This window comes from Hylobates moloch, unplaced genomic scaffold, assembly GCF_009828535.3.
Source record: "Hylobates moloch isolate HMO894 unplaced genomic scaffold, HMol_V3 SCAFFOLD_5, whole genome shotgun sequence".
Lineage (NCBI taxonomy): Eukaryota > Metazoa > Chordata > Mammalia > Primates > Hylobatidae > Hylobates > Hylobates moloch.
In genome coordinates, this window is record NW_026652280.1 from 136,877,469 (window position 1) to 136,896,349 (window position 18,881).

An 18,881-nucleotide genomic window follows, 5' to 3' on the forward strand; every position below is an offset into this window, starting at 1 on the left:
ACTGGAAACTCTATCAAACAACTTTTTAAACTTCATTATATTAAAATTAATTAGTGGCCAGGCTCAGTGGCTCACCTGTAATCCCAGCACTTTGGGAGGCCAAGGTTGGTGGATCATGAGGTCAGGAGATCAAGATCATCCTGGCCAACATGGTGAAACCCCAACTCTACCAAAAATACAAAAATTAGCTGGGCGTGGTGGCATGCGCTTGTAATCCCAGCTACTTGGGAGGCTGAGGCAGGAGAATCGCTTGAACTCGGGAGGCAGAGGTTGCAGTGAGCCGAGATTGCACCACTGCACTCCAGCCTGATGGAGAGCGAGACTCCATCTTAAAAAAAAAAAATTAATTAGTCTATCTTGTACTTTGAATGGATCTTTTTACACATGCATGATTTTGTAACACATGCATGATTTTGTAACATCATGCATTGATAATTTGGAAAACATTGGATCACTGAGTTATCCAGACCTTCCAAATGTTGACACATTTCATCATAATAAAATATTAAGACACATTTTAGTAATAATATTTAAAAATCACATTCATTAATATCACCACTGCTATCATCAGAAAAATGTTGAAGAATTGGGAAGCTGTCAAGCTCATGGTGGTGATCACGTTTTCCAAAATTCTAATTATCACTTGAAAGTTTGAATTTTATTGCTGTCAACAAATACTTTAGTTGTTCTCCTTGAAGTGTCAGGATCACTTCATTCATTTTGAGGATATATATGCCACATACTCAAGTCTCAATAATCAGTTGTTTTATTCAAGTAAAAGTAGTATGATGTGATAAAGTAGCTCATTCTACTTTCAACTCCATTACACAAGAACTTTCTCTTGAGACAACCATCGTACTTTGGAATGCAGCAGAAGTGCTTTGGGTATTCTTCCCATTTCATCACATAGTGTATTAATAAAACATGCAGTCAAAGGTTGAAAGTTATTAAAACAATAATTTTTACTGCCTCAGTAAGCACAGTAAGTGAACCTGGTTTTTTAATTGCAAGTGTGTACCAGTGAAGAACACAATCCCTTCAGCACAGTCTGGTGCCTCTATCTTGAGTAATGTGAAGGTGCCTTACTAACCATGGCTTTTGCACCATCAGTGAAATAGGCAAAAAACATCTTAGCATTACAAAACAGTTTTGACTTCATGGGGTCCCTTAAAAAGGTCTAGGTTGCCAGGCTTCCATGAACCACACTTTGAGAACCACTGAGGCAGAGGGTCACTGTTCCTTCATCTAAGTCTTGCTTTGAAAAAACAAAGACCTGAATACTCACAACAGGTGAGGTTCTCTGAGTCCTTGTCTGAGTTGCCTCATAGACCTCATGCTTTTAATATGGGAAATAAAGTCAAACTAAGGCATCTAAGAAATGTAAGTATTATCTACTGCTTCTTAATATTGGCACAGTCTAGATAAGATGGAATATAAGACTTGATAGGGAATCAGCTGGTCAAGATGGCAAAGTTTAGTGCTACAACACAACTATTATTGCATTTAAACTCTTTTTTTGAGACGGAGTCTCGCTCTGTCGCCCAGGCTGGAGTGCAGTGGCACAATCTTGGCTCACTGCAAGCTCTGCCTCCCAGGTTCACGCCATTCTCCTGCCTCAGCCTCCTGAGTAGCTGGGACTGCAGGCGCCCGTCACCACGCCCAGTTAATTTTTTGTATTTTTAGTAGAAATGGGGTTTTACCGTGTTAGCCAGGATGGTCTCGATCTCCTGACCTCGTGATCTGCCCACCTCGGCCTCCCAAAGTGCTGGGATTACAGGCGTGTCCAGCCGCATTTAAATTCTTCTGAGTAAATCCATACGTGCATGTATGTCTACATGTCCACATATGCACAAGTATCCTACATATAAATATATATACAGATTGATATGGTTTGGCTGTGTCCCCACACAAATCTAATTTGAACTGTAGCTCGCATAATCCCCATGTGTCATCGGAGGGACCTGGTGGGAGGTAATTAAATCATGGGGGCGGGTTTTTCTCATGCTGTTCTCATGAAAGTGAATGTCTCATGAGATCTGATGGTTTTATAAAGGGCAGTTCCCCTGCACACACTCTCTTGCCTGCCACCATGTAAGCCATGCCTTTGCCCCTCCTTCACCTTCCACCATGATTGTGAGGCCATGTGGAACTGTGAGTCCATTAAACCTCTTTTTCTTTATAAATGATCCGGTCTCAGGCATGTCTTTATTAGCAGCGTGAGGACAGACTAATACACAGACGTATCAGATTTTATTGAATTAACATATTACAAGGCCCCAAACCAATATCTAACACAGCATTAATCCTTAATGTTTTTGATGCAAAAAGGTGAGTAAGGGAAGACTTGAATAAAAAACTACAAATCTAAAGAGAGGGTAGATAGACCCTTTGCTTGCTAATGAAACCTTTTTTTGTACTTCTCTTTCACAACTGTCAGTTCCTCTGAAAATTTATGCATTCCAGTGACAGCCACACTTGATTAATTTCTCTTTCATTCCCGCTGTCATTTCCAAGTGATTTGCGACAATTTCAAGAGTTATCATTTCAAGCTAAGGGAGCCACTTCTGAATAAACTACTGGGTTTAAATAGGGAGCTAAAGATTGATAAGCATAATTTTATTTCTAATTAAACATTTTTCTATTTTATATTTCCTCCAACCTTGATTTTCAACTTGCTACAAAGGATTTTAATTTATCTTATTAGTAATATCTTTGGAAGTATAATATTTTTAATTAAATCAAGAGATTCTGGTATCCTAATTTTAAAAACGAAAAATATTACATCTCTGCTTCTGTAACCTTTTGCAGACATTCAGATTCATTTCCTTATTTAAAATACTTATTGTAAGCTGGGTGCAGTGGCTCATGCCTGTAATCCCAGCATTTTGGGAGGCCGAGGTGGGTGGATCACTTGAGATCAGAGGTTTACAACCAGCCTGGCCAGCATGGTAAAACCCCATCTCTACTAAAAATACAAAACTTAGCCAGATGTGGTTGTGTGTACCTATAATCCCAGCTACTCATGTGGCTGAGGCAGGACAATTGCTTGAACCCAGGAGTCAGAGGTTGCAGTGAGCTGGGATCATACTACTGCACTCCAGCCTGGGAGACAGAGCGAGGCTCCATCTCAAAAACAGAAAAAAAAAAAAAAAAAGGATGAAAGCATGAAACACCTGGCACTTATTAACTACCAAGTCAAATGTCCTGTGGCCATCTCCAGACCAGAAAAAAAAAGAACTATTACAAATAACTATTTTAGTAGATCCATATTCCCCATAACTTTACTTCTCAAAGATACATATTTTGGTAAAGAATATTGGTAAAGTTGGCCAGGCGTGGTGGCTCATGCCTGTAATCCCAGCACTTTGGGAGGCCGAGGTAGGCGGATCACAAGGTCAGGAGATGGAGACCATCCTGGCTAACACAGTGAAACCCCATCTCTACTAAAAATACAAAAAATTAGCCGGGCGTGGTGGCGAGTGCCTGTAGTTCCGGCTACTCGGGAGGCTGAGGCAGGAGAATGGCGTGAACCCGGGAGGTGGAGCCTGCAGTGAGCCGAGATTGTGCCATCCAGCCTGGGTGACAGAGACTCCGTCTCAAAAAAAAAAAAAAAAAAGAATATTGGTAAAGTTAGGTACAAACATAAAGTTTATTTTATTTATATGGCTCTTCCTAAAATAATATGTTACCATCTTCCTCCCCAGGATAATTTTTGTATTTCTTGTCTAGAATTAATATCGAGAATGTATTCTGCTCTATTTATCAATCCATGACCTAAAGAATATGAAACTTATTCTAGTGTGATTCCAACATGATTGCTAACACTGTTTTATGGCTATGAGGTGGGTAGAGTTAACATTTGTTTTGTTCCACATTTTTCTGACAGTGGGTAAATAGTATCACCTTTAGCACAATCATACATCATTCAAGGAAACAAGAACCAATTCCAAATGATGGTAGGTAGCCTGTCAGTAACCCAGTGAATGGCCCTAATCAAAATAAATACAAAGCAATTTAATAGTTCCTGAGCACATGAAATAGGAATTCAACAGAAAAGAAACCCATGTGTATTGCTCATCTATGTTGTTAAATCCAATGGTCAGTTCTCATTCCTTACCTTTTCTTTAGTTGTTTTTTTTGGAGACAGGGTCTGGCTCTGTGACCCAGGCTGGAGTGCAGTGGCGTGATCTTGGCTCACTGTAATCTCCACCTCCCAAGTTCAAGTGGTTCTCATGTCTCAGCCTCCTAGGTAGCTGGGACTACAGGTATGTACCACCACGCCCAGCTAATTTTTGTATTTTAAGCAGAGATGGGGTTTCACCATGTTGGCCAGGCTGGTCTCAAACTCCTAGTCTCAAGTGATCCACCCACCTCGGCCTCCCAAACTGCTGGGATTACAGGCTTGTGCCACTGCGCCTGGCCTTTCACTCCTCATCTTATTTATGAGCAGCATTTCATGTAATTTGACCATTTCTCCCTTGGCTTTTAAAGGACACCACAGCCTTTTGGTTTTCCTTCTACTTCTCTGGCTATTCCTTTGTTGTTTCCTCCTCTTCTCCCTGACCTCCTTGTTTGGAGCATCCCAATGCTACTCTTAGGTCCTCTTGTCTTCCCTAATGCATTCACTCCCCTTGTGATTGCATCTGGCCTCAATGTTTCAATACCAACTATACTTAACACTTCACAAATTCATATCTCCATCCAGACTCACAGATCCCACTACCTACTTGACATCTCCTCTTGGATATCCATTAGAAACATCAAACTCAGCCTGTCCAAAACCTACCCCTGTCCCAGTCCCCTATTCCCCAACCCCACAGCAAACCCTTCTCCACTTACAGCTTTCCTATTCAGTAAATAGCAACTCTATCTTTCCAGTTGCTTAGGCCACAAATCTTGGAGTCATCCTTAACTCCTCTCTGTCTCATAAAATCACGTGCAGTCTGTCAAAAAACCCTCATTTATTGTGTTTCTTCCTTTCTTTCTTTTTTTTTTTAGACAGACTTTCTCCCTTGTTGCCCAGGCTGGAGTGCAATGGCGCAATCTTGGCTCACTGCAACATCTGCCTCCCAGGTTCACGCGATTCTCCTGCCTCTGTCTCCCAAGTAGCTGGGATTACAGGCATGTGCCACCACGCCCAGCTAATTTTGTATTTTTAGTAGAGACGGGGTTTCTCCATGATGGTCAGGCTGGTCTTGAACTCCTGACCTCAGCTGATCCACCTGCCTCGGCCTCCCAAAGTGCTGGGATTAGAGGCATGAGCCACCATGCCCGGCCTTGTGTTTCTTGATGTATTGCATCTCTACTTCCACAAGAATGCAAGTTTCATGATGGCAGAACTTCACTTTTCAGTTCTATTGTGTTCATCAATGTGTTACAAGTACCTAGAAAATAATGCCTGGCATGTATTAGATACTCAACTAATGTTTGATGAATAAATGGGTGAATACATAGTAATTTTAGTTAAGAAAGTGGGATATAATTGCTTTTGCAATTTTTATTACTGAAGCTAAAGCAAAGTATATGTCTGACACTGTCATGGTAGGAAGATCCCACACACAGGGCCAGGACATTAGCATAGCTAAAGCCAGTGTGAACAAGGGCAAAAGAGGTAACGAACAGAAATGCCATGATTTTAAATTTATGAGTTCTTTTCAGTTGTACCCAAAGGCTCCACAAATCAAAATAAAGTCATCAGAATATGCTGAAAACATCAGTCGTAAAACAAATTGCTTTTCTTTTGGCAGTGCAAGGATGGAAATAAAAAGCAGGAGAAAAAAGGCAAAATTTCCCAATTACATAAAAATTATACCTTTCTCCCTTGGGAGAGCATGATTGTAGATTGTGTTTTATTGTACAGTTTTGGCATTCATGACAAAATATTTCTGGAAAAATCCACTGAAGCAGAACATAATTATATGGTTCTGTAGAAATGTATTTAATTAAATGAGAAAAGCATAAATGGGTTATAAAATTTTAGAACCTGAAAAAGGTCAAAGAGATCATCCAGTCCAGACCCCTTACTTTATGGGTGAAAATCCTAAGCCAAGAGAGATTAGGTGACTTGCCCAAGGAACACAGCTAATGGTGAACTATAACTTTTAGCCAAATCTTTTTATTTCCATCTAGAGCTCTTTGCTAACACCAAATGATGCTGACTGGAACTGAACGAAGTTAAACTGTACTAAGAAACAAATAGTTTAAATAGAATTTTTCCTGTACTCAAATTTCTCTTTTCATGTTTCTTATTTGACAATATAAAAGAAAAAATAAATGAACATTAACACATTTAAATGATTCTTAAGCTATACTGTCCTCATAGCATCATAAAATGATAGAACTTTTGACTCAAAGGAATATTAAGAGGTAAGCAGAACTTGCAATCCAATGAATACTTCTATCTTTTCCTTGGATATCTCCATGATATTGTACGTTATTAATGGACCAATTACATTATTTGGAAAGTCTTCAAGTTGAGCTTAACCTATTTTTCTAAAGGTGTTGGTGGGGGTGGCAAAAGTACTTCTACCTAGCAATTTTTGTTCTCTCAAACAATGATGATATTATTCCTTTCTGATTATGCTCTTCACATATTTAAAGAAAAATCCTTTTAATTGTGTGTGCTTCAGGCTGTACATTTCAAGGCTTTTGCTTTACACGATAGTTTCCAGTTACCTATATTATTGTAGTCATAGGCCTTTGAATCCACTAAAAATCTATGATCAGCAGCTGCTTTTTCCCTCTCACAAGCATAATTCACTTTCATTCACTCATGTGCTTGCTATAAATTATGAGAGGAAATTATATGTCAGGCTCTGTGCTAGGTGCTGAGAGAATCCCTCACCCACATATACACTCATGGGAGAATATTCATTGAAGAAATTCCTATAAAAACATGAACTGAAACTCCTTTGTAAATGGGGTTGATTATTGTTTCCTGTGCCAGTGGTGCATTTAAAGAGGTTGTTACAGTATTTTTATTTCACCAAGAATTTATATCTCATCTCTGTATCTTCAAGAAAGCACCACAGTCTCTTAGAAGCAGCCCTCAATACAAATTGGTTATACTGAAATCGACTTATCCACGCTTATCATCCACACAAAGACACACCCAATCGAGCATTTTGTAGTAAGGACCAACTCTTTCATTATGTTATTATCCCCTTAGATAGACCCTGACATTGCAATAAATAAGAGAGAGACTGTTACCAAATAGCTCCATGTAAATAATAATTATTCAAAGAACATCCACTACCGAAGAGAATGTTTGAGATGAGGAAAGAAGTCAGGAATAATTTACAATTTCAAAGTTAAATATCATTGAATTTTTAATGCACAATGTTCTGTCACTAGTGCTAAATAGGATGTGCTGATCAGTAATGTCTTCTGAGGTCTTAGCTTGTACCCAAGAAAATGGCCAAATGTGACTCCCTTGTCAGAACATGAACTTATTAAGAAACCGGTGATAGAAAACAAATCTAAACATTAAAGTATTATTAACAAAATAATGGTTTGCATTTCTAAATCTCACTGAGATCTTAAAAGAAAGCTTTAATTTCTTTGGGACTTTTGTCAAATAGTTTCAGCTATATGTATATGATACTAATAATTATTTAATGCCTATTCCACACAATTCAAGTACATTTAAATTCAGAAATCCTTTCTGAAATGAGGCTAAGCTGAGATCTAATAGTCCTTCAAAAACTGTTCATAAACGATTATCCTCAAATGTCAGTCATTTCTTTCCATATCTCTATTATTCTGAGTATACCTACAGTCTCTCTCAGAAATGGCTCAGCTCTCTGCATCTTACTGGCCTTCTTAGTCACCTCTTCATTCCAGTTTCTTTTTTTTCTTTTGTCTCCTTTAAACTAGAACACTCTTCCATGAGGTAGCATGGATACACACCCCTTCCCAATCCCGATCAGATTCCAAGCCCTTGAAAAGGCTGTGTGTTTCTCCTTGAACTCTCAATATCATTGGCTGTGGTTAAGGCCAGGTTTTCAATCACCTTATCAGTCTCAACATCCAAAAGCTAAGTCAAATTCAACTGGGGAAATCTGTAATGATTGGTTTGAAGATCATTGATCTCTTCCTTCAATGTATAGAAAGAGACTGAGGTTTACCTCCAATCCAGTTTTACCCCTTGAACAAAGAGGGCACAGAGTTCTAAGCAGCAGGCACACCACGAACACACAGCACAGCCCAGAAAACCCAGGCATGACAGGTGCTGGCGAAGCCACGTGCGGGGAATGCTGCTTTCTTTCTGATGAAGGGCAGCAAGGAGAGGAGGGTTCGGAAGGCAAGAAGACTCCTGCCCCAAGAGCATTAAAACTAAAGTTTCTTGTTTATTTTGTAACTTCTGGAATTTACAGTTCTCTGAAAAGGCAAGGGGTCACCTTTTATTTTATATTCCTTGCTCTGGGGCCTAGAATACTCAAAAAAAGGTGCTTTTTTTTTTTTTTTTTGAGTTGAACTTTTAATGATTTCATAGGGAGAAAGTTGTCTTTTCTGTTCTGACAAGAAATGTAGCTTGTTTTTCAAATATCTTTCCATAAAAATAGATGGCAGACTGGTACTTATACAAACTGTCAACCAAAAAGTGTGACAGGGAAGCTAAAGCAACTTTTTGTCAAACACTTTTCCACTTGTTGTTTTTGTTAAATAGGGGTAAAATTTAAAAATGTCCAGCTAGGTTAAATGTAAAAAACTAGGAAACAAAGTAACACTGCACAGAAACCAAGAGACTGATGTTTAAAGTGAGAGACTGAAAGACTAATGGGTTTACAGTATGATCATTTTTATCTTCCTTTTCAATTAAGCTAATCTTTACATGAATCTACCTTTAAAATGTACCGTCTAGAATCAGGGACCATGAAAGGTTTGATAATTGCAGAAAAACACTAACGGTTGACTAATTATCTTTGGAGCTTTTCAAGAAGGCTGCCCTCCATCTCATGCCAGCTGTTGATTGGTCTTCCCTGTTGGATGAGCTCAGTGAAGTTCGTGATGGAAGGAAAAATTTCAGGTCCTCCAGCCTCCAGGAAAAATGGCTCTTCAGGAGCATTAAAACTGATAAGAATATACCTAAAAATCAGAATGTTAGGTTTTTGTCTGTCCAGCTAATGAATATTTAATGCAAGGCTTTGTATCTAAAGTAGAAATAATTGTTGGGTTTGGCTCTATATTTAACATATTGATTTAATGGCCACCTTTTCCAAGTTAGATATTTTATGAGTTCCCTCTTCTAAGTTTTCTTTATTCACAGCAGAGCTAAATATCTAATGCAAACACATTTGATGCTTATAGAGTCACACATTCTAGAAGCTGAGAAAGGGCATGAAATGTTTCTTTACAGGAAGGCTCTAGGTGGATATAGCCAAATGTTACTGGTCTCTCAAATCTACATTGTGCCAAACATCTATATGAAAAATATTCTCAGAAAATATGAATCATTTAATTAAAATACATTGTTTCTGAAGATAGATATGTTCTTTAATTTAAAAATATAAAAAACCTATCCTCCCTCAAAAAGAAATAGTGAAACTAGGTAACACACATTGCATGATAGCAAAGGCCAACAGTCTATGTAGATCCTGAAAAGTCATTACAAAGAAGACATAAATAATAGTGGCAGGGGCCTTTTGGTACTAATCTGGAATGTTCTTTCAATATCCACCCACCTTGCTTTGTTACCTACTATGCATACTGCAGACCCAGGTTCTAGCACCACTTGCTCAGGGAAGCTGTACCCAATCTCTCTGACTCTGTCACGTCCAGAGTTTCAGGCTCTCATTGTGGATACCCCTTGATGATCCCTGTCAGAGAGTACTTTCCATTCATTTGTGCTCTTGGATTTACATTGGTCTTCCCTAGGCTATAAGGTCCATGAAGGCAGAAATAATTTGTTTTGTCCACCACTGTTTTCCCAACACTTCACAGTATTTGGCATATAGTAGGTGCTCAATATATATTTATTGGGTAAATAGATGAGTAATTAAAAAGAAAGTTACAAGAATGGTCTAAGTGTAATATCTTGGATTTATTAATTTGCATCCTATGTCAGAAAAAAAAGTAGAGGAAGAAATATAAAGCTCATCAGCTAACTTGGAACAAGACCAAAAGCAGTGCCATCTTCATTGACAAACAGTACAGGATTTTGAAATCACTTGGAGTTGCTATTATTAGTAAGAAAGTTGGCTTGGAGCCAGATGAGGTCTTCCTGAGAAAACCATCTCAAACATATCTAGAACCTTGCAAATAAGTTTTTTTAAACGGTTGAAAACCTAGAAGACAAGGTATGGAAGTCTAGTAATATATCAACTTGCAAGGTGACATCTAAAGCTGATTTCAGAACTGATTTTGCTCAGCAACTTCATTAGGAGGATTAAAAAGGCGGATTGCGGGTGCTTGAAAAGAGCAAAACTGGCTCAAAAGTTGTTAAGTTGGGAGGTTTAAATATATTAATCACAAATGCTAAAAAATAAAAAAATAGCATAGAAAGGTCATAGGAATTCAATTAAAACTTTAGGACAAGTGGAAAAAAGTATGGAAGAAAGAAGAAGAAACTTACTTTTAAAAGTTCAACACTTCAAAGAAGAGAGATCTTTGGAAGTTCTGAAGAAGGACTTAGGAATGAAGTAGATGATGTTTTGGGCAGTGGAAAGTAGGCTTAGGGCCAAGGGAAAGGACAGGGTTTATGAAACAACTGTGGGGATGTTTGTTTTTACTTGCTCTTGCAATGTTTGATCTTCTTTTCCAATGACCCATCTTAAAAACTTAACACAGCCTAATGTTTTAGAAACCTAAAACGTTAGGTAACAGAGATGTAAATTAAAATTGTTTCTACAAAAATAAATAAATAAATAAATAAATATCCAGTCAACAGAGAAATGGAAATTGGTGGAAAGATAAGTTGGTTCATTTCTATTCAACATCCTTGGATACAAGCACGGCCAGTCTTGGGATTATTGTGAGAAAGACATGGGATGTTGGGGAATGGGGGTGGAGAAAGTTCTAGGATCTTAATGTATCCTTGGTCTGTTTCTAGAGGCTGAATAGATTATCAATGGAGATAGCTACTGGAGTACAAAGCTTCCAAAGGACAGATGCAGTGTCTTTGAAAGCTTTGTATTCCTAGCACTTACCACAATGCCTGGAACTTTATTTATTCTTTCTATAAGTATTAGAATAGCTCTATCTGCAAGGTATTGAGCTCATTAATGTGAATAAAGTGATGAGTAAGGCAGACACAATCCCTGTCTTCATGAACCATGCATTATGGTGGAAAGACAGACAGTAAACAATGACATACAACCATTTAATCACAATTGTGACAAGCATGATGAAGTAGAAGTGTAGGACACTCTGACAGTATACATTAGGACCTGAACTACTGGGGGTTTAGGAAGTGATGCTTGCATGGAAGTATGAAGTATAGTATAAGTAGTAACAGTTAGCTAGGTAAAATTGGAGGCCAGGGCCAGGAGAACATTCCAGACAGAGTGAAGGGCCTGCAATGTAATGGCTTTTTTTGTTGTTTGTTTTCCCCCTCTTAAAATGTTTCATTTTGCTATCCGTTATTCATAAATGTTTTGTTTCTGTTTATTTTGAATAAGGTTGGACCCTGTCATTTTCTATCTGTAGAGACATAAGGATAGGGGTAGCCTGAGCCAGTCCAGATGATCTGAGACAAGAAGGGCAACACATGACATGCTCTTAGATGGAACTGGCAAAAAGTCACAAGACTCATTTACCAAAAGTTATTTTGTATGGTATGTGTGAAAATCTACCCATGCTTTCTGTAGATTCATGTAAAGCTTCACAGCTTCACCTTGCATCTGGCTGTTAAATGGAGAAAACTGCCTTCCAGAACATGCAAACTGACTCTGACCTATATTTGGTCATCCTCCACACAATGCGTCAACATTAATTCAGTGTAAACATCAATTCCATGTTAAAATCTGGCTCAGTAGCCTATGTTTGTACCAAGTTCACAAAATTCTCATGACAGGCACTGAAGGCCGTTAGAATCTCAGTGGACTGGTCATCATGAGTCATGGGCTGCTCAACAATCTCCTGAGACTGAACACACGCAGCAACATGTGGGTCAACCATGTCTTTACTCTCCTGCATTTATCCAAATGTGTGCCAGCCTGCCATGAAGGCCCCTCACTCGAAATCTACCTAGAATTTCTCCTTAGGAGCTGATTTCTGAGCTATATACAGAGATTGTCTTTGCTCAGAGGATAGTCTCCTTTGATCTGTTTTTTACTTTTCTCTTTTTCTTCCCTTCCTTGAGTATACCCTTCCTCTTTCCTTTTCTCCCTTCCTCCTCTCTAACCTTCTTCCCTCCCTAAACTTTTTCAACACATTTTACCTAACTACTAAGTGCCAAGCACTGGGGATAGAAGATAAATAAAAAGCTATAGTAGAATATGTGACTACTGGGGTGGCTGAGGTAGGAGAATCATTTGAGACCAGGAGTTTAAGGATGCGGTGAGCTATGATGGTACCCTTCAATAGCCACTGCACTCCAGCCTGGGTGACACAGCCAGATCCCATCTCAAAAAAATAAAAAGAAAGAAAAAAAAAAGCATATGTGAGTAACAGATCTATAAACAAGGAAACCAAAAAATGTATTATCCTCTTTCTTTGCTCCTCAGCTCTTTATAATGATTCAAACCCAAGGGGCTTGCATAAGCCAGGCCAGCACTGGAAAAGATGCATACCAACTAGCTTTTTAACTCCTGCAGGTGGTTTGCCAAGATACATGCCAAACAGGGTATAAAACCAAGTATGGGACTGCCCTGGAATGAAGATACGAAAACAGAAATAAACAGGTACCTTTACTTTCACAATCTAAATTTAAAGATGGAATAGATTCAGATAGAATTTTTTGATAAATTCCTTGCTGTATAAACTCTTGCAACTTGCTATTCAAAAGCTAAGAACCAAATAGATTTGTAAAGAGACACTTGAATAAACTTCTATATATTCAATATTTTCATTCATTATTTTTTAAACTGACATTTTTCTGAAGAGAAAGTCCACAGCTCTTTTCCAATCTTCAGTGGGATTTGTAATCCCTCCAAATATTTAACCACTACACCAACAATGCATTAGCTGTTATGATTATAGAAAGAAAAGCAGAAAACATATGTTGTAAAGAAAGTAGTTACCAGAATTACACTAGAAAAAAAACGGCAAGAACACGAATGAGTCAGCATGAGGGTATAACAGGCTAAGGGCATCAACTTCGAAGAGAAAATGAAATTATTTGGGTTGCCCTGGTAACACCAAGATAAAATGCAGAAATGAAAATGTGAGGTTTAACGCTAAGAAAACCTTCTTCAGCACTAGGGTCCCTCACATCATGGAATGAGCTTTACCATGGCAACATGCAAAAAACATGTAAACGGATTAAATACAGAAAATATCCAAGAGAGTGAAAGCATGGTATTAATAATAAGAACTAAGCTGATCTAATAACTATTCTGGACCTTTCTTTTCTTTGACTCACAGAATTAAATAAGGGGAATGGGAAAGGGTTTGCAGGGATCAAATGAGATTTTCTTCAGTGATATATAATCTTAAATAATTAAAAAAGTTAAACATTATGGATTATTTCCACCCACTCACTTTTCTGCAAATGACATAGAATCTCCCCTCAAAGATCTGGTTTTATTATAGGAAAAGGGAAAAGAAAAAAGAAACAAACATAAGAAATAGAAACATCCTCCTAGGTTACATTTTCCATGTCCAATCTCTACTTTTTTGGAAGAGATTTGTCATTGGTTATTAAGGCAATAAACGACTCCGCTCAAGGGCAGACAATCATATTAATATAGTACTAGAATATAAAAATAATACTTTAGAATCATAGTGGTTGGGAGCATGGCACTGAAGTCAGGGTGCCTGAGTCTGTATCCTGGCTCTGTCACTTGTAAGCTGGGTGACCACAAGAAACTTACTTAATCCTTCTGTTTTCTTATCTTGAGAATGGGGAAAAGAATAGTATCTTGCTTCACAGGATTGCTGGGGAAGCATGTAAGAGTGGCAAACACTAATCATGGTACTGGGCAGGAATTAGCACTCAATAGATGACAGCTACTAATATTAGCAATAGAGATGACAATCAAATTTGATAATTATGATAATGACTTCATGATTTTTAAACATGTTATTTTGGTAAGAGCACAACATAAGATCTACCCGCTTAAAATTTTAAGCATACCATACAGTTTGGGTAACTATAGGTACAATGTTGTACAGCAGATCTTTAAAGCTTACTCATGTTGCAAACAGAAACTTTATGCCCATTGATTAGTATTAATAGCTCCCCATTTCCCCCTCCCCCCAGCCCCTGGCAACCACCTGTGTTCTCTTTGATTTTATTAATTTGACTATTTTAGATACTTCATATATGGAATCATATCTTTCTGTGGCTGGCTTATTTCACTTATCAGAACGTCCTCATTCATCCATGTTGTCACATATTGCAGAATTTCCTGTTTTTTAAAGGCTGAGTAGTAGTCCATTGTGGGTATATACTACATTTTCTTTTTCTATTCATCTGCCAATGGACATTTTGGTTATTTTTACATCTTGGTTATTGTGAATGATGAAGTTTACTTCTGAGAATAAGAATTTATCGGTGTTTGGAGACTTCTGTCCTAATTTGAGGTACCACACTAAAATAGAATTATTTATAAAAACAGAAGAAACAAACTTGAAAATTTGTGTTGGTTAAATAGGAAACAAAAGGTATATAATTGACATATAATGTTGTCATGCTTACTAATTGCCAGACATTAAAAATGTTATCTGTTGAACCTCCATATTAAATCCACAAGGTAGGTATTATCTTTGCTGTACAGAAGAGGAAACATACAAAGAGAGATTAAATAATTTCTCCAAGATTGGAAAGCATGTGAAGGGCATAGCAAAAATTCCAACTCAGGGCTTTCAGATTCCAATGTCCAAGCTCATTTCATTTAAAGAGGGAAATTATTTTAGTCTCTAACAATCTCCTTTACGGGAAATTCAGACTTGATATCCATTGGCAAAAGGACCTATTTGGGAATTCATCTCTTTTAGGATTGCATTCAGGGCAGTCATATTTGTGACTTGAACACTGTAACCTAAAATCTGACACTGAGAGCAATCCAGTCTGAGGAATGATCTTTTTAGAAGTTATAAAGGATTCCGCTTCTGTCCATGAAGGGGTCACTAGGGTGAAACTTACCCTTCTATAATAAATAGCTAAAAAAATAAAATTTTACCAGAGCCACTGAAGCTCTTTTGTGTTATGCTCTTGGTTATATCTGTTTTTCATTTGATGCTAAATCCTTGGGTGGAGAATGCAGTCCCCAAATATTGCATTGTTCCGATCTCCTTTAGGGGGATCTGTATGTGATTTCCAAGAACTTCGTGCAGCAAAACAGCAAGAACTTTCTGTGCGGAGAATTTGAATACTGGGAAATGTATACCAAATCAAAACAGAAGGACAGTGACTACTTACTTCCTTTTCATTGTTCAAATTAATATAATCAAGATACTTAAGTATTTAACCAACTTTTACCCCATGAAATTTATCATTTCCCTTCCCTGATGTTTCAGCTAAGTGTTTTGCTTTATTGTAGATATGCCAACAAAGAACATTCATTTTTCTACGACTGGTTCAAATGCTCACTGTTTTTTAAAATTATTATTATGACTTTGCACTTCTGGCTTCTCCATTCAGGTCCCACAATGTTTCCAGAAGCAGGAAATGGAAAACACTTTAGGTAAACTTTATGTAGAATATTCTCATGGGTACCTAAAGTCTCTTTCTAACCCATGGGTTGACAGCTTGAGTTTTGCCAACTAACTCACTCTTGATGTTAAGACATATCAAAACATAGCAAACCACTTTAAAGTTTTAGCTCTTTTAGGGAATGTGGCTTAGGATGTGATTTCCCAGCAACCTGAGTTCCAAGGCTCAAATGCCCTCAGCTTAGATTTTCCTCATCCCATCAAACACTGCCCAGCAAGTAGCTCTATTACTGCTCTGCTTTGTATTTTACCTTAATTTCTTCCTCCCACTGCCCCAGGTTTACTCCTTTTTTAGTTTTTCCCAATATAAGTAACTCATGCTCTCGCTGATGGATTGGGTGTGAGGTTTGAGAGAGAAGAATCATTATGAGTCCAATATTTTTAAGTTGAGAAGCTGAAATAATGGAGTTGCCATTTTATAAAGGGAGTGAGAGGCTACAGAAAGTAGGTGTAGGGAGTGGTGAATAAGGAGTTTGGATAGAGACATCTGAAATCTGAGATGTCTACTAGACACCCTAGTGGAGGGGCTCCACAAACAGCTGGATACACTGGACTAGAGATAGGAAAGATCTGGGATAGAGACAGAAGTTTGGGAGTCATTAGGGTTATAAAAGGTGATAGGATGAAACCACCTAGGAGCATATGGAGAGGGGAAAACTATCTAAGGACTTCCTGCAGCAAGGAGCGTTCTGCCACCAGATATTGGCATGAATGTTGTTTTCTCACTTCCTTAGGGTCTCTGCACACACATCATTATTGGAGACACCTTTTCGGGCTACCCTATTGAAAAGATTAATACCAACTCACCAAAAGCAAGGGCATGCCATCCCAGCACTCCCTTTTTCATTCCCTAAGTTGCTTTCCTCAATAGCATTATCTTTATCAGATGTACTATACAGGTATTACTCATTTAGTTGTACTTCTGTCTCTCTGTTGCATCATAAGGTAAGCTCCCTAAGAAATGGGGACTTTGTTTTGTTCACTCCTGTCTCCCAGAGCATAGAACAGTATCTGGCACATAAAAAGTACTCAATAAGTAATTGCTGAACCAATGAAATGAGAAATGGGCATCTACTTAATCTGAAATTCTTCCTGTTATTAAAATGAATAACAGAAATGTTTATGTGACTACCAGAAATTAGAGTAAGGTGCACTTGGTTTTGGGGAAGAGAACACCAGATTTCTTTTGTACTACTCTGCATTTTCTCATGATACCTGCACCCTGTTTAGGGGCAAAGAGGAAGCAAAGAAGTCCTAAGAGGCCACCTGAGAGATCTGCATGGAGCTGGAAAAGGACAATTCTATCTTATTTAGAGAGTTGGGAGAAGGAACAAAGGAGAGGAGTGAGACAGTAACTGTCCTGGGCCTCATTTGTTTTGAATCATGGGCTTCTTTATATATATATATTTTTGTTATACTTAAAGTTCTAGGGTACATGTGCACAACGTGCAGGTTTGTTCCATATGTATACGTGTGCCATGTTGGTGTGCTGCACCCGTTAACTCATCTCCTTTATATTATTAACAGTATCATGTTTTTTCCTCTACTCACATTGCCGGCCTCTGTCAACTTCCAGGGAACTACCACGGAATAAAGTAAAGACTGCAAGAAGGGAATGTACATGTTTATTAAGCAACAGCAGTGCAACAGCAATCATTGATCATTTGGGTCAAAATGCAGTCATATGTTGCTTAACAATAGGGATACGTTCTGAGAAACGCATCATTAGGCAATTCTGTCGTGTGGATGTCATAGAGTGTACTTATACAATTCTAGACGGTATAGCCTACTACACACTTTGGCTATAGGGTTTGGCCTCTTGCTCCTAGGCTATAAATCTGTACAGCATTTTCCTGTACTGAATCCTGTAGGTAACTGTAACACAATAGTAAGTATTTGTGTATCGAAACATAGGAAAGGTACAATAAAAAATGTATAAAAGATTAAAAATAGTACACCTGTATAGGGTACTTACCGTGAATGGAGTTTGCAGGACTGGAAGTTGCTCTGGATGGGTCAGCAAGTGAGTGGTGAGTGAATGTGAGGGTCTAGGATGTTACTTTGCACTGCCGTAGACTTTATAATGAACACTGTACACCTAGGCTACACTAAATTTATAAAAAAAATTTTTCTTTCTTCAACAATAAGCTGTAGGTTACTGCAACTCTTTTACTTTTTAAACTTTAAATATTCTTTTTAACTTTTTGACACTTTCATAACATTTGGCTTAAAACACAAACACATTTTATAGCTGCGCAAAAATATATTTTATTCCTTATTCAATAAGTTGTTTGCTATTAAATTATTATATTTTGCTTTTTAAACTTTTTAACTAAAAACGAAGACACCAACATGTATATTAACCTAGGCCTACACATACACAAATCAATAAACATAATCCATCACATAAACAGAACCAATGACAAAAACCACGATTATCTCAATAGATGCAGAAAAGGCCTTCAACAAAATTCAACACCCTTTCATGCGAAAAACTCTCAATAAACGAGGTATTAATGGAATGTATCTCAAAATAATAAGAGCTATTTATGACAAACCCACAGCCAATATCATAATGAATGGGCAAAAGCTGGACGCATTCCCTTTGAAAACCGGCACAAGACAAGGATGCCCTCTCTCACCACTCCTATTCAACGTGGTATTGGAAGTTCTGGCCAGGGCAATCAGGCAAGAGAAAGAAATAAAGGATATTCAAATAGGAAGAAAGGAAGTCAAATTGTCTCTGTTTGCAGATGACATGATTGTATATTTAGAAAACCCCATCGTCATCTCCTTAAGCTGATAAGCAACTTCGGCAAAGTCTCAGAATACAAAATCAATGTGTAAAAATCACAAGCATTCCTATACAGCAATAATAGACAAACAGCCAAATCATGAGTGAACTCCCATTCACAATTACTACAAAGAGAATAAAATACCTAGGAACACAACTTGCAAGGGATGTGAAGGACCTCTTCAAGGAGAACTACAAACCACTGCTCAAGGAAATAAGACAGAACACAAACAAATGGAAAAACATTCCATGCTCATGAATAGAAAGAATC

The 18,881-nt window shown here is 37.9% G+C and overlaps 1 protein-coding gene across 5 annotated transcripts in view; it reads right to left on the bottom strand.

Moving 5' to 3' along the window:
* LRRC8C (leucine rich repeat containing 8 VRAC subunit C) overlaps positions 1-18,881 on the bottom strand; it is a 98,180-nt gene that overhangs the window by 35,653 nt on the left and 43,646 nt on the right. The window contains exon 1 of one of the 5 annotated variants that reach the window (XM_058439598.1): positions 1,701-1,829. The exons of the other annotated variants lie outside the window; for them this stretch is intronic. The gene's annotated coding sequence lies outside the window, so the exon portion shown is untranslated. Of the gene's footprint in view, positions 1-1,700; positions 1,830-18,881 lie in introns of those variants that run through there. 5 annotated transcript variants of the gene reach the window in all.